At 49.9% G+C, this 14,643-nt stretch overlaps 1 non-coding gene across 1 annotated transcript; it reads right to left on the bottom strand.

The window, feature by feature from the left end:
* Nucleotides 1-892: 892 nt before the first annotated feature.
* TRNAY-GUA (transfer RNA tyrosine (anticodon GUA)) lies at nucleotides 893-965 on the bottom strand. Its single transcript has one exon. It is a non-coding gene; the product is annotated as a tRNA-Tyr (tRNA).
* Nucleotides 966-14,643: the final 13,678 nt, after the last annotated feature.

Here is a 14,643-nt window from a genome sequence, read left to right as displayed (position 1 = left end):
GGTCATGCTATTAACAGATCATAAGAGTAATAACTGTCCCCCTCCAGTGAGCACTTCTGGCCATGCAGACTGTGGAATTTGACCCAAACGCTTGTTCCCAGTGTTATACCAGGCCCAGGCCCCCACATCAGCAGGGGCAGCCCTGACCTTCCCAGGACTCCCCTCACCTGGACTGCTAGGACCCCAGCTTAGACCTCTCAGACAAGTGTGTGTTGTGTGTGTATTGGTTGCTCAGTCATGCCCGACTCTTTGCAACAACACAGACTGCAGCCTGCCAGGTTCCTCTGTCCATGAAATTCTCTAGGCAAGAATACTGCAGTGGGTAACCATTCTCTTTCTCCAGGAGATCTTCCGCCTCAGGGATTGGACCTGAGTTTCCTGCATTGGGGCTTCCCTGATAGCTCACAGTTGGTAAAGAATCTGCCTGCAATTCAGGAGACCCCAGTTCGATTCCTGGGTTGGGAAGATCCGCTGGAGAAGGGATAGGTTACCCACTCCAGTATTCTTGGGCTTCCCTTGTGGGTCAGCTGGTCAATGTGGGAGACCTGGGTTCGATTGCTGGGTTGGAAAGATCCCCTGGAGAATGGAAAGGCTACCCACTGCAGTATTCTGGCCTGGAGAATTCCATGGACCATACAATTGCAAAGAGTTGGACTGAGCGACTTTCACTTTCACTTCCTGGATTGCAGGCAGATTCTTTACCATCTGAGCCACCAGGGAAGCCCCACCCCCACCCCTTCTCCCCACCCCCAGATAAGAAATGAAGAAGTGAAATTGCTCAGCCATGTCCGACTCTATGAGTCCATGGACTGTAGCCTACCAGGCTCCTCAATCCATAGAATTCTCCAGGCAAGAATACTGGAGTGGGTTGCCATTTCCTTCTCCAGGGGATCTTCCTGACCCAGGGATCGAACCTGGGTCTCCTGCATTACAGGCTGACGCTTTACCGTCTGAGCCACCAGGGAAGCTGCAGGCAAGGAGGAGGCTAAACAACAAGCTGCTGGGGAAGTGCGAGCTGGTTCCAGGTCCCATCCCCTCCCACCTGCCCTCAACCCCCCTCAACCCCCTCTACCCCATAGCCCAAAGACCTCTGAAAAGAAATCGCTTTATCTCCTTCCCTTTGTCCCACCCAGGGCGGGGCTGTCGTTGGAGCATCTTCTCTCTCCAGACAGGCTCAGAGCCTTTCCCCTAGGAAATGTGCCAACCAGTCAGGAGATTTGGACATTCATACTCTCCTTCTGGGCAAAAGCCAGCTTTCTGGGCTGCACATGACATCCTGGGCCACAGGTAACATATCAGAAGGATTAGAGCCTAAGAAGGAAGGGAAATGCATAAAATCAGAATGCAAGACAGTGGGGAGTGATGGGGACTGGGGCCAACTGTAGAGTACCACTCCAACCTCTAGGCGCTACTGCCAGGCAGAAATGTGCGCCCACAGTACCCACTTCTTCTTAGTTCTTTGAGAGAAGCTGGAAATGTAGAATTTTCTCTGTTTAAAGTAAGAGTTGCTGACCTTCTAAACCTTCTGTGGGCCAAATGAAAAATCGCTGAGGACTAGATACGGCCAGGAAGGTCATAATTCCTGACCCTATTCCAGGCTAGTGTGTTCTGCAGACCAGGAATCCACAAAATGACCCCTCATTAAAGAGTTCCCTGGTCAATATTGCTGGGCAACAAAGGCATTCTAAACCCCCTCTGGGTGTCCCAGTGTGCATTAGCATATTAAAGGCTCTGGAAAGGTCTGCAGGAACCAGACCTGATGAACTCTGTGAAGCCCAGGAGAGTATGAGTGACCCACAGGGCCTGTCCTGAGTCACAGCCTAGAGCTGCGACTTCTGCAACATGCTCACCAATTCAAAGGTTCACGGGCCCCTGGGGTCCATCTGAGCCCCGAGTTAGGAAGCTCCTTCCTTCATCTGCTGGCCGAACAATAGCTATGGAGATTGTGCTGGGCCAGGTTTGGCGTGAACCCCAGGGACCTGATGCTCGTGTCCCTGCCCTGCCTCGTGGAGCCCACGCACAACTGCCCCTTCCTGTGTCCAGGTTTGCCCTCTTCAGCAGCTCTGGGTTTCCCATCACACAGCACTGATGCACCTTATATAAATACAAAGCCTTTGTCAGCCAGAGACAGGAACTGATGGACAAGCCACCAAGACCTGGTTCTAGCCCAGGGCTACTTTGCAAACACTGTGGCACATCAAGACAACATTTAATCAACAGTACTGACTGAGCGAAATCAAAGGAAATTGGAAGATGAAATTTAAAGGTGCTTGCTCCTTGGAAGGAAAGCTACGACAAACCCAGACAGCATGTTAAAAAGTGGAGATAACATTTTAACAACAAAGGTCCGTAGAGTCAAAGCTGTGGTTTTTCCAGTAGTTGCGTACGGATGTGAGAGTTGAACCATAAAGAAAGCTGAGCGCCGAAGAATTGACACTTTTGAACTGTGGTGTTGGAGAAGACTCTTGAGAGTCCCTTGGACTGCAAGGAGATCAAACCAGTCCATCCTAAAAGAAACCAACCCTGAACATTCATTGGAAGGACTGTTGCTGAAGCTCTAATACTTTGGCCTCCTGATGTAAAGAGCTGACTCACTGGAAAAGACCCTGATGCTGGGAAAGATTGAGGCCAAGAGGAGAAGAGGGTGACAGAGGATGAGATGGTTGGACGGCATCATTGACTCAATGGACATGAGTTTGAGCAAGCTCTGGGAGATAGTGAAGGACAGGGAAGCCTGGCGTGCTGCAGTCCACGGGGTTGCAAAGAATCAGACACGACTGAGCAACTGAACAACAACTGACTGAGCACCGGCCAAGTCCAGGCAATGAGCTCAGTGCCAGGGGCACAGCTGCAAATGAGCGAGATCTCAAGACTCGGCCCCTGTCATCATCAGGCCAGCAGTACAGAGAAGGAAACAGAAAAAAACCAAGGGGGCTGGGGAGACAGTGGGAGAGAAAAAACACAGTTCCAAGGAAGCGTTTCAAGTTTCTCAAAAGACGTAAACAAGAAACTGAAACAGAGAGCAATGAGCTGGAAAACCTACTCTTGAAGGGGTCAAGAGAAGTACCTCTAAGAAGCTGTTATTTATACTGAGACTTAAAGTGTGGGAACAAAAGAACCAGGTAGATGGCACTGCATGGGCAAGGGCTCTGAGGCAAGAAAGAGCAATAATCACGGAGGATAGCTTAAGATGAGATTGAAGAGGTCAGAAGGGTTCAAATCATATAGTAGCGGTGGGCTGTATGTATCAGCCAGCTATGGCTGCATAACAAACAAGCTCTAAACTTAGTGGTGTGTAGGAAGTACCATCAATTATTATAGCTCACACTCTGGGGGTCAGATGGTGTCTGAGGGTGCTCTACATCAGGCTGAAGAAGCATTGCTCCACACATTCCTCCTCCTCCTTAGACTTGGGGGACTAGCCTGGTGGTCCCCTTCTCGTAGTGACAGTGGGAGGGCAAGAGAGAAGCAGGAGCTGTGAGGCTTCTTGGGGCTCAGACTTAGAACTGATAGGCTGTTTTACTTCTGTTCCATTCTATTGACCAAAGCAAGCTGCCCATCTCCTTCAGGGGTGGGGAATGACATCCCCCCAACAGTGGGAGGACATCGCAAGGGACAGAGGAGGTGGCTGGGATGAGGATGGTGGCCATGACGGAGAGAAGTAGAGGAAATCCACAGCCGTCTAAAGGCAGAAGCAATAGGAATGTCGCTGATGGGTTAGAGGTAAGGAAAAGGGTGGAATCAAGTTTGGCTTCTGATTTTCTCCCAGAGTGATGAGGTAGACGGGGACGTCTATAGCAGGCAGAAGAGATGAGACACGGGGGCTCACCCCAGCTTCCTCTGGCCCCTTGACTTCCTCTTCTGCACCATGAGAGGTCAGGGGAGCCCCCCCGGCCAGCCCAGTCCTCTCTTCGCCCCTGTCCCTAGCCAGAGCCCAAGCTTCCCGTGCGCCTGTACAGTGAAGATCAGCCGGCCCTGCGGTGAATTACGACCCCCATAGCTCACAGCCGGGCTGGCGCTGGAATGATGTGTTGTGGCCATCCATCACCACCTGACGGGCACCCAGCGCCAGAATTCGGCAGCTGCCCTTCACCGGGACACTTAATTATAAAGGCCTGAAATTTTCCCCTACCGGCCCAGGAAATAAAGGCTTTGTTTACCAACTGCAAGTGGGGAGGCACTCAGGGGAGAGCCCATATATCAGAACAGCCTGGCAGAGGCAGGGCGAATCTTGGGACCTGGTGGGTAGGTGGAGGGGGGGGCGCACAGCGGAGGCTTCCGGGAGCTGTCACCTTGACCCCCACCGCCCCCCAGCCCTGTGCTCCTAGTCTCCATAGATATATTGATCCCAGACGTTCTAAGTCATCTCACCTGTGCCGCGTCTGAATTTGTTCAAAGCCAACTCAGGGCAATGCTCTGGGCCCTTCTTCTGGGTTTGCCAGCCCCTCCAAAAACCCTTGGGGCCTTATGGACCTTGGGGAAAAGGAGAGGGCACAGCAGGACATCGAAGACACCATTCGGCTCACAAGGATGTGCGTTCATCCTGCCCAGTTCTCAAAGTGTGGTTCCCAGACCAGCAGCCTCGGTCTCTAAATGCATGTTCTTGGCCTTTGAGAAGTAGGGTCAGTTGCTCAGTGGTGTCTGACTCTTTGCGACCCCATGGACTATAGCCCACTAGGATCCTCTGTCCGTGGAATGCTCCAGGCAAAATACTGGAGTGGGTTGCCATGCCCTTTTCTAGATCTTCCCAAACCCAGGGATCGAACCTGGGTCTCCTGCATTTCAGGCAGATTCTTTACTGTCTGAACCATCAGGGAAGCCCTGACCTAATGAAGCAGGAATTCAAACGGCTGTCGCTGGAGAAAAGCAGATTTCCTCCAGGGAGAAAGAAGGGGTTCCCAGCACTGTCGGTCCCTAGAACAGGAGCATCGGAAGGAGGTATGCAAGGAGAAGCTGAATTTGATCTTGCCAGGTGATCAGTCCAAGACACGCCTTCCTCCAGATCTGATCCCCTCAGTGGAGACATCACTGTCTAAGCACCTCAGAGAGGACTGTGCAAGCACCCAGGCCCAACCCAGCAGGGCTGAGTTATCTGCACCAACGTGGACCCCTCCCAACACACACACACTCTCTCTTCGCTGTCCCCCACCTCACTCCAGGGGACCACGGGGCTTGGCAGCTGCCCCGAGGGATGGAGGTGGTTTGCGGCTGAGGGACAGAGGGCGTTCATCTGCCCACAGGCGTTGCAGGCCACTCCACAACACCATAAAGTGACACATGGAGAAACTGAGTCACGGGACCCGAAAGCCATCTGGCAAGTTGGGTGTGGAACTATGCTGGGCCTGCAACCATGGCCTCCTGGCCTCCAGTTTGCACTCTACGGCCCACCAGCTCTGTGTTTCTGGGCAAGTCACCGCCCTCCTCTAGGCACTGGAGTCTTTGTCTGCAACATGAGAATAATGATATTCCCCCACTGGGTTGATCCAAACCAGAATGGGGATGACCAGTGATGACGGAGTCCAATGCTAATCACTGACGTGGGTCCCGCATCACTTTTCAGGAATGTGGCTTGTTCACCATCCCCAACTGTCCTTCTGCTTTTTTTTGTTTTTTTAATTTGGGGTAATAGCTACCCTATCTTGTTTATTTCTTTGGCTGTGTTGAGTCTAGTCATGGCATGCAGGATCCTTCATTGCGGTGCATGGACTCTCTAGTTATAGCTCTTCTTTAAAAAAAAGTTTTCACTAACTATTCCACCGTCTTCGGATCCCCCAGAGGCAGGCTTTGAGATGAGTCGTTTGCTTGGAAAGTGCAAGGTAACCCTTGTTGAGGAGCAGAAGAGCGAGAGAAGGAGGCATCTGTAAAGGATGTGTTATCACGGGCAGGTACCACCAGGGTCTCCATCTCTCCAGGGAGCGTTGGAGCTTCTATAGACACATGCCTCAGGGGTATCCTGCCTAAGACGGGAGGGAGCTGGGGTGGTGATGCACCAGCTCCTGTATGTCAGTGGTTGAGGGCTTTCCAGGGTTTTAATTCTCAGCCCCTTCTTGCCTGCCCCTAGAGAGGGCAGAGCAGACACTAGTGGCCAAACCCTCAGACAAAGAACCTTTGGTGCTAGCCATCGGATGGGGCTGGTGTGCCAAGGGGGTACAGGTGGGGTCCCCAGTACAAGCCACATCCTCCTTCCTTCTCCATGAGGAGAAACGCTTTCTCTATTTCAAGACCTAGCTTGGAGTATAAGTTTTCCTCCAGTCAACCTTCTCCAAATGCCCTAAGGAGAACTGGAATGTGCCTTCTTGCAGCAACTTTGTCTTGTCTGTTTCGTGAGAATTGCTTTCATTCATTTGCCAGATGTTTCTTCAAAGACAGCTGGGTGCCAGGCACCACACGGGCCCCTGATCACACTGCATCGTAACCGTTCTTGACTTGCCCGTGAGCGCTGGACCGTGAGGGCTCCATAGGCGGGGCTGGATCAGATTCTTGTGGGCATCCCCAGCACTGAGCACATAGTCAGCACTCAGGAAGTGTCAGCCGATCTGAGCTAGAAGGGAAAAGCAAATCTGACGCTACATGAAAAGTGCTTGGCTTGGTACAAAACCCGCCAAAAGAAAAGATCTGAAGAAATAGCCATTAATGTGTGGGAACGAGCTGCGTGAGTCCCTCTGAGACACATCACCAGCTCGATCTGTACCTGCCTCGCCCCAGGCGCTCCAAAAGACAGAGCCTGCATCCCTTGGGAGAGCCCCCAGAGTAAGAGCCATCTAAATTTAGACCTGCCCCTGCGGGCGCTTAAAATTAGAAGGACTTTGCATTCCAAGATGCCAACAGGTGCCGAGCAACAGTTCAGGGACCAAAATAAATCAGTGGCTCACTGGGACTTAAAATTAGATGAAGCCTCTGGGTCCAAGCGGCTGTCGGTGTTGGGCAAGTTGTCTTCCATAAAGGATTGAGAGGAGGTAGTCCAAAGCCCTCCATACCAGAACCCCTTGGATGAGTCAAAGGGAATGGATGTGTACTGACAGTCTACCTGGGGCCAAGCCTGTGCCAACAGCCTGGCTTGCATTCTGCAGCTCGATGTACACGCTGGAGCTGGGAATTATTATGCTGCCTGGAAACTGATGCCAAAGAGCTTCATTCCGGGGACTTGTCCAAAGGCACCCAAATGACGGAGCAGGGTTTGAGCCTCTGCTTTTCCCTGGCTGCTCCTGGCTCGTTTCAGGGAGCCAGACCACCCTCATCCATTTCTAGGAGGATCCTCAGCCGCCCCCTCTACCTCCCTAAGCAGTCCTTTGTTTGGGGTCATGCAACCTGCCCCTGGTCACACTGATTGGGCAAAAGCAGTAGCATCATCTAAAGTGAATCGCTCACTGGCTGGTCAGAGACTTACAGCATCTGGCTGGGAAGGACGAACTGGACCACTCGGGTCTCCTAGGAGAATGTGCAGTGCAGTGAGCAAGCTTCCTAAGAGGGAAGGGTGGAACAGACCCAATCGAGGAGAGAGGGGGATGGGGTAACATTACAGTCACACAGCGACTCCAGCTGATGTTAGGGACCAGTGGGACATGGCACACACCACATCCTTAACTCATCCATAGGAATTTCACCCCCTTTTACAGGTGAAAGTAACTGCTATCAGTTGGGTTAATCGCTCACAATTCATGTCCAACTCTTTGCGACCCCATGGTCTATCCATGGGATTCTCCAGGCAATAATACTGCAGTGGGTTGCCATTGCCTTCTCCAGGGGATCCTCCCTACCCAGGGATCAAACCAGGCTCTGCTGCATTGCAGGCAAATTCTTTATCATCTGAGCTACCAGGGGAGCAATTGTGATTGGAGAGATCACCAAATGACCCCGGAGATAAAGATGAGGTCTGGGTTCCAAAGTCCTCCAGCCTAGGGGTGCCCATCCACATGTGTGCATGTGTGTGAGAGTGTGTGGGTGCGCACAAGCCCATGGGTATCACCCAGAAGAGAGGGCACAAGGAGGACTGGGGATTCACAGCAGGTGTGGCCCTCAATGCAGCTGTAATGGGCTCCCCATCCCTCTGGGAACCTCTTCACGTTTCTTCCGTTTTCCATTGACAGGGCCACCTGGGCTCAACCAGTAATTGCTGTTGACACCAAGACAGAAAGTGCTGTTTGCAGCCTGGGCACCATGGCCTGGCAGCTCTGTCCTGCCATCCAGGCTCCTGAACAAAATAACCAGTTTTGGGAAACTTGACTGTCAAATCCTGGATCATCCGTAGCATGCCACTGGGGCAGCTCTAAACTTCTACCACTTCAGTTTCTCCACCAACGATGTTGGAGAAATAATGGCTCTTTTATTCTTTAATAGATTGTTCCTAAGAAGTAAATGGAGAAGGCAATGGCACCCCACTCCAGTACTCTTGCCTGGAAAATCCCTTGGATGGAGGAGCCTGGTAGGCTGCAGTCCATGGGGTCGCTAAGAGTCAGATACGACTGAGCGACTTCACTTTCACTTTTCACTTTCATGCATTGGAGAAGGAAATGGCAACCCACTCCAGTGTTCTTGCCTGGAGAATCCCAGGGACGGGGGAGCCTGGTGGGCTGCCGTCTATGGGGTCGCACAGAATCGGACACAACTGAAGTGACTTAGCAGCAGCAGCAAGAAATAAATATGTGAAGTCATTGTTTGATATTTGTCAGTTTCTTTGAATATCCTAAGATCAACTTTGCACGAGGGCTCCAGGAACGCTAAGTTCCACTTTTTCACTCTGCCACGGACCCTCTGCAGGACTTGCAGCAAGCCCTTTATCCTCTGGACCACAGTTGCTCCCAGTTCTATGACAGAAGGGTAGCCCCGATTCAATCATTGATTTCCTCTATATGCTACTGGGTCCTGCATTCAACACTGTAGGTGAAGACATGAATGAAACAAAGAGGGTTACTGTGGTATCTGGGAAGGCTTCCTGGAAGAAGAGGCATTTGGATGACTCCTCTCTTTCTTGGGAGGCTGCAAAATTTTAAAAAGAAAAGGGGTCCACCTTGAGGGTTCCTGAGGCCTGTTTGTCAACTGGCTCGCTGAATCTGGAGTACACAAGTGTGCACATCTGCATGGGCCAGTGTAGACATGCAGGACACACCCTCCAGAAGACAGGGTTCGACAGGCCCAGAGACGGCGTCTCAGGGAAAAGGATTAATTGGAGAGAAAACAGGAAGCAACTCCAAATGTTCAAGGCTCCCTCAGCAGCCACGTTCTTTTTCCACACTTTAGGAAGATGAGATGGGACAGCGGAGGGCGGGGAGGTGTGTAACGCTCTGGCTATTTCCTGACATCCTTCCCAGTGCCCCCAGAGGCCCAGACTGAGTGCGGTTATCTCCTCCCTGGCTGGGAAGGGGCTGCTTCAGAGCCAAAACCACCAAGATACGGGGAAGAAGCATGCAGAATGACACAAACAAGCCAGGCTCGTGACTTCAGGCCAACAGGAATGGAGCCAACCATTCTCCCCAGACCCAGCCCACATCCAGATGCTGGCTGGTCCCCCTGTTATCGGCCACAGAGGTGATGGGAGTCCAGCTTCAGGACCTGAGCTGAGTGAGACTGATAGGGGAGCTGGTGTGGGAAGCTGAGGAGAAGGAGATGGGTGCATTGTGCTCTGTCTCTCTCTCTTCTTTGGGTGTCTCCAGCTCCACCATATAAGAGCTTTGGAATCTACATTTATACCTGCATCTCAGCATCTCTCATCACCTCCATCTCTGTCTCACTTCCCGGTCCCTGCGGATCTGTGTGTGTCCAGTGCCTATCTCTGAGAGGTGGAATCACTTTCTTTCCCAAACAAGTAGGGGGATGCCTCCAGGATAGCTGGAAAAATCAACTCTACAAAAAAAAGAAAAAAACATGCTATGAGACACCCTCTTCTACCACATTGACAAAAATGAAAAGATCAGAGGTATCCTTCATTCGGGATATTATATTAAAGACAGAGCAAACAGGCCCTCTCAAAAACCACTGAGGGAGTAAGACCCAGTATTATTTTTGTGTGTGGGGGGAGAGTCATGTGGCAATATCTACAGAAATGTTAAATGTACATATTCACTGGAGATCAAAACAGTCCATCCTAAAGGAGATCAAACCTGAATATTCATTGGAAGGACTGATGCTGAAGCTGAAGTTTCAATACTCTGGCCACCTGATGCAAAGAGCCAACTCATTGGAAAAGACCCCGATGCTGGGAAAGACTGAAGGCAGGAGGAGAACGGGAAGACAGGGGATGAGATGGTTGGATAGCACCACCAACTCAACAGACATGAATTTGGGCAAACTCCAGGACAGAGAGAAGGACAGAGGAGTCTGGCGTGCTGCAGTCCATGGGGTCACAAAGAGTCGGTCAGGACTTGGCGACTGAACAACAGCAAATAACACATGTCCACTGACCCAGCAATCAACGTGCACAAAAATGTGTAAGGATACACAAGGCTATCATAGTAGCCTTGATGGTAACACACCATCGTGTGTAATAGCGAAAAATATGGAAACAACTGACAAACCACTTAATGAGGACAGGTCAAATAAGTCAAGGTGAAGCCATGCTGTGGGAGCTGTGGACATTAGGCAGATATTAAAAAGAGGGAGCGCGATCTACGAGTCAGGGCAGGGAAAGATAAATAAATAAAATAATAAACAAATAATATACATAAATATACACATAATATAAACAAATAAAATAAATAAACAAAATAAAGAAAGTGACAGAAATGGTATGGGCCTAACAGAACCAGAAGATATTAAGAAGAACTATACAAAAAAGATCTTCATGACCCAGATGGCCACGATGGTATGATCACTCACCTGGAGCCAGACATCCTGGAGTGTGAAGTCAAGTGGGCCTTAGGAAGCAGCACTATGAGCAAAGCTAATGGAGGTGATGGAATTCCAGTTGAGCTATTTCAAATCCTGAAAGATGATGCTGTGAAAGTGCTGCGCTCAATATGTCAACAAATTTGGAAAACTCAGCAGTGGCCACAGGACTGGAAAAGGTCAGTTTGCATTCCAATCCCAAAGAAAGACAATGCCAAAGAATGCTCAAACTACTGCACAATTGCATTTATCTCACACTCTAGCATAGTAAAGGTCAAAATTCTCCAAGCCAGGCTTCAACAGTACGTGGACTGAGAACTTCCAGATGTTCAAGCTGGATTTAGAAAAGACAGAGGAATCAGAGATCAAATTGCCAACATCCGTTGGATCATGGAAAAACCAAGAGAGTTCCAGAGAACATCTACTTCTGCTTCATTGACTATGCTAAAGCCTTTGACTGTGTGGATCACAACAAACTGAGGAAAATTCTGAAAGAGATGGGAATACCAGACCACCTGACCTGCCTTCTGAGAAATCTGTATGCAGGTCAAGAAGCAACAGTTAGAACCAGACATGGAATAATGGACTTTTTCCAAATTGGGAAAGGAGTACGTCAAGGCTGTATATTGTCACCCTGCTTATTTAACTTATGTGCAGAGTACATCATGAGAAATGCAGGGCTGGATGAAACACAAGCTGGAATCAAGATTGCCAGGAGAAATATCGATAACCTCAGACATGGTAGATGACATTACCCTTATGGCAGAAAGTGAAGAGGAACTAAAGATCCTCTTGATAAAAGTGAAAAAGGAGAGTGAAAAACCTGGCTTAAAGCTCAACATTCAAAAAATGAAGATCATGGCAACCGGTTCTATCACTTCATGGCAAATAAACAGGGAACCACCAGAAACAGTGAGAGAGACTTTATTTTCTTGGGCTCCAAAATCACTGCAGATGGTGACTGCAGCCATGAAATTAAAAGATGCTTGCTCCTTGGAGGAAAAGCTATGACCAACCTAGACAACCTGGCAGAGACATTCCTTTGCTGACAAAGGCCCCTCTAGTCAAAGCTGTTTTTTCCAGTAGTCATGATGTGAGGGTTGGACCATAAAGAAAGCTGAGCACTGAAGAATTGATGCTTTTGAACTGTGGTGTTAGAGAAGACTCTTGAGAGTTCCTTGGACTACAAACAGATCAAACTAGTCAATCCTAAAGATATCAATCCTGCATATTCACCGGAAGGATTGATGCTGAAGCTGAAGCTCCAAAAACTTTGGCCACCTGATGCAAAGAGCTGATTCTTTAGAAAAGACCCTGATCCTGGGAAAGACTGAAGGCAGGAGCAGAAGGGGATGACAGAGGATGAGATGGTTGGATGTCATCACCAATACCATCAATGGACATGAGTTTGTGAAGGACAGGGAAGCCTGGAATGCTGCAGTCCATGGGGCCACAAAGAGCCAGACACGACTGAGCAAGTGAGCTGAACGTGACATGTTAGTTGGCATAGGTCAGGTTATGCAGCGATAACAAATATGCCCCAGAACTTCAGGGGCTTACTACAAAAAATGGTTCATTTCTTGTTCACACAAAGTTTGACGGAAGTTCAGTCCCTCCAGGAGAGCTCCCTCAACACAGGGACTCAGGGATCCAGGTTGAGTCCACCAGTGTAAGTATACTCTCTTATACTGCGGCCCCGTCATCACTTAGAGAAGGAAATAGCAACCCACTCCAGTATTCTTGCCTGGAAAATTCTCTGGACAGAGGATTCTGATGGGCTACAGTCCATGGGAAGACAAAGAGTTGGACACGACTGAGCGTTTGCACGCTCACACACATGCACACACACACAATCACTTGTGCACGGGAAGAATGGGCATCAAGGGCCACTCTAGGGTGCACTGTCCTTTGGCTGAAGATCAGTTGCTCCACCAAAAGCAAGGAGACTGGGGGAGTATGTAGATATCAGGTGGACAAAAAATGGCTCAGTCAAATGTAATGATCACATGTAGAGCACAGTCTCGTGTATGAGAAAAAAAGTTAAAGCTAAACTATGCTGGGGAGTGTGGGAAATAGATGAAAACACTTCAGAAAAGATCTGGAAGGACAAATCAAGGTATTGAATGAATTGATCTCTGGGGAGGGGAATAGAATTGGAATTAATGGGCCGGGACACAATAATTCTAATTTCACTTTATATTCATTCATATTGATTGATGTCAAAACAGCATAAGGCTAGAGAGGCAGAGAAATGGAGCCCTGGTGACCCCATTTGAGTATCTGGATCAATCCATTCCTGAAGCTGATGCCAATTACTGCAGCCAGTATTTTTTCATTCCCCACTCCCCCTATTTTTTGGTGTGTATGTTTTCTTTTTTTTTTTTTTTTAATATGTCTTGACTTGTTTCACTTAAGCCTCTTAGAGGATGGGTTTTTCATCTGGACTTAAGCCCAGATCTGCTAAATTCCAACACCCATTCTCTTAGCCAACATATAGGCTACCCTGTCCAGGGCCCTGGAGTCAGAAGGGAACTTGGGTTATTATTAGATGCAAACCCTTTCATTTCACAAATGAGAAGATGAAGACTGGAGGAAGCTGAGTGACGCCGCTGAGGTCACAGAGAAGCCCACCTCGCAGTCGGTATTGCTGTTCTATACGCCCCAAAGCTTTTCCCAAAGACCCCTCCCATGGCTCTGGGACCCTGCAGTCAACAGCATCGTTTCTGACTTTTAGCAGAAGCTGATGACTAAGGCCCACCCTGGTACCCTTGGCTGTGAACTATGTCCTGAGACTTTTGCTGCCAGTAACCGTCCAAGTGCTGACACTCACAACTGACTTAGGTCCTTTTCGTTTCCACTGAGTGTGGATTCTAGTGACATCACCCTCCTTCCCTGGCCTTCCAATGGATTTGTTCCAGGCAAGGGAAAGGCTGAGAGTGGCTGCTGATCCACTGCAGCAATTAGCGGAGTCCCACTACCCAAATGTCCTGCCACTTTAGACCTCCAAGCCTCAGAGCACATTCCTGTGAAATGGCAGTAACCACAGCACCCACCTTGTAGGGTGTTGTCACAATGAGATGAGGTTTCACGAACACGAGCTAAGTGTGCGATGGTGTGGGTGTCACTGAGCGTCTTCCTCATCCTCCTTTAGGGGCTCCAGCCTGGTGGGGTATGAGACTGAGGGGCTGAGACTTAGGAGACGGGCATGTCGGCCCGGACACTGTGCCTCATCCCTCTGAGTCCGCGAAGAGTCCCTGCCACACTGAGCCTGTCTCCCCCACCACAAAGTAAGACCGAGATTCTCTAAGAACCTTCCTGCCCTAACAGCTGGAGAAACGCCATTTAGCTGATTGCTCGGAGTCTCTGCACGCCTGCTGGCTACCAGTCCGTGCCAGGGGCCCTCCATTCATTTGCTCACCAGCCCTATTTGGGCGGGAACTGTTGCCTCAATGTTCAGAGAAGGAAACTGAGGCCAAAGAGATTCAGGAAGACTCATGAGGGCCCTCCTGCCCCAAGGTTCCCGGACACGCTTCCAAGCACGCAAACTGGACTCTATTCCAAACTTCAGCAGGCTCTTCAAGATGTGTTCTTTCCTTGAAGTGAGGGTCCTCCAGTTATTGGAAGGGGAACCCCCCAAGTCCAGAGATCTTGACCACCTTGCCCAAAGCTACAGAAGAGGAGCTCAGAACAGGAGTCCATGGCGCCTGACTCCCGAGAAAGGATTCTTTTCCCCAGATCATGCTGTTGCGTACGGGTTAAGAACGCCATTCTTGGGACTGCCATGGCTGTCCAGTGGTTAAGACTCAGTGCTTCCACTGCAGG

This window comes from Bos mutus, chromosome 17 (genome assembly GCF_027580195.1).
Source record: "Bos mutus isolate GX-2022 chromosome 17, NWIPB_WYAK_1.1, whole genome shotgun sequence".
In the NCBI taxonomy this organism is placed as follows: Eukaryota; Metazoa; Chordata; class Mammalia; order Artiodactyla; family Bovidae; genus Bos; species Bos mutus.
The sequence above is the reverse complement of the archived record's forward strand: the minus strand, read 5'-3'. Positions and strand labels throughout refer to the sequence as shown.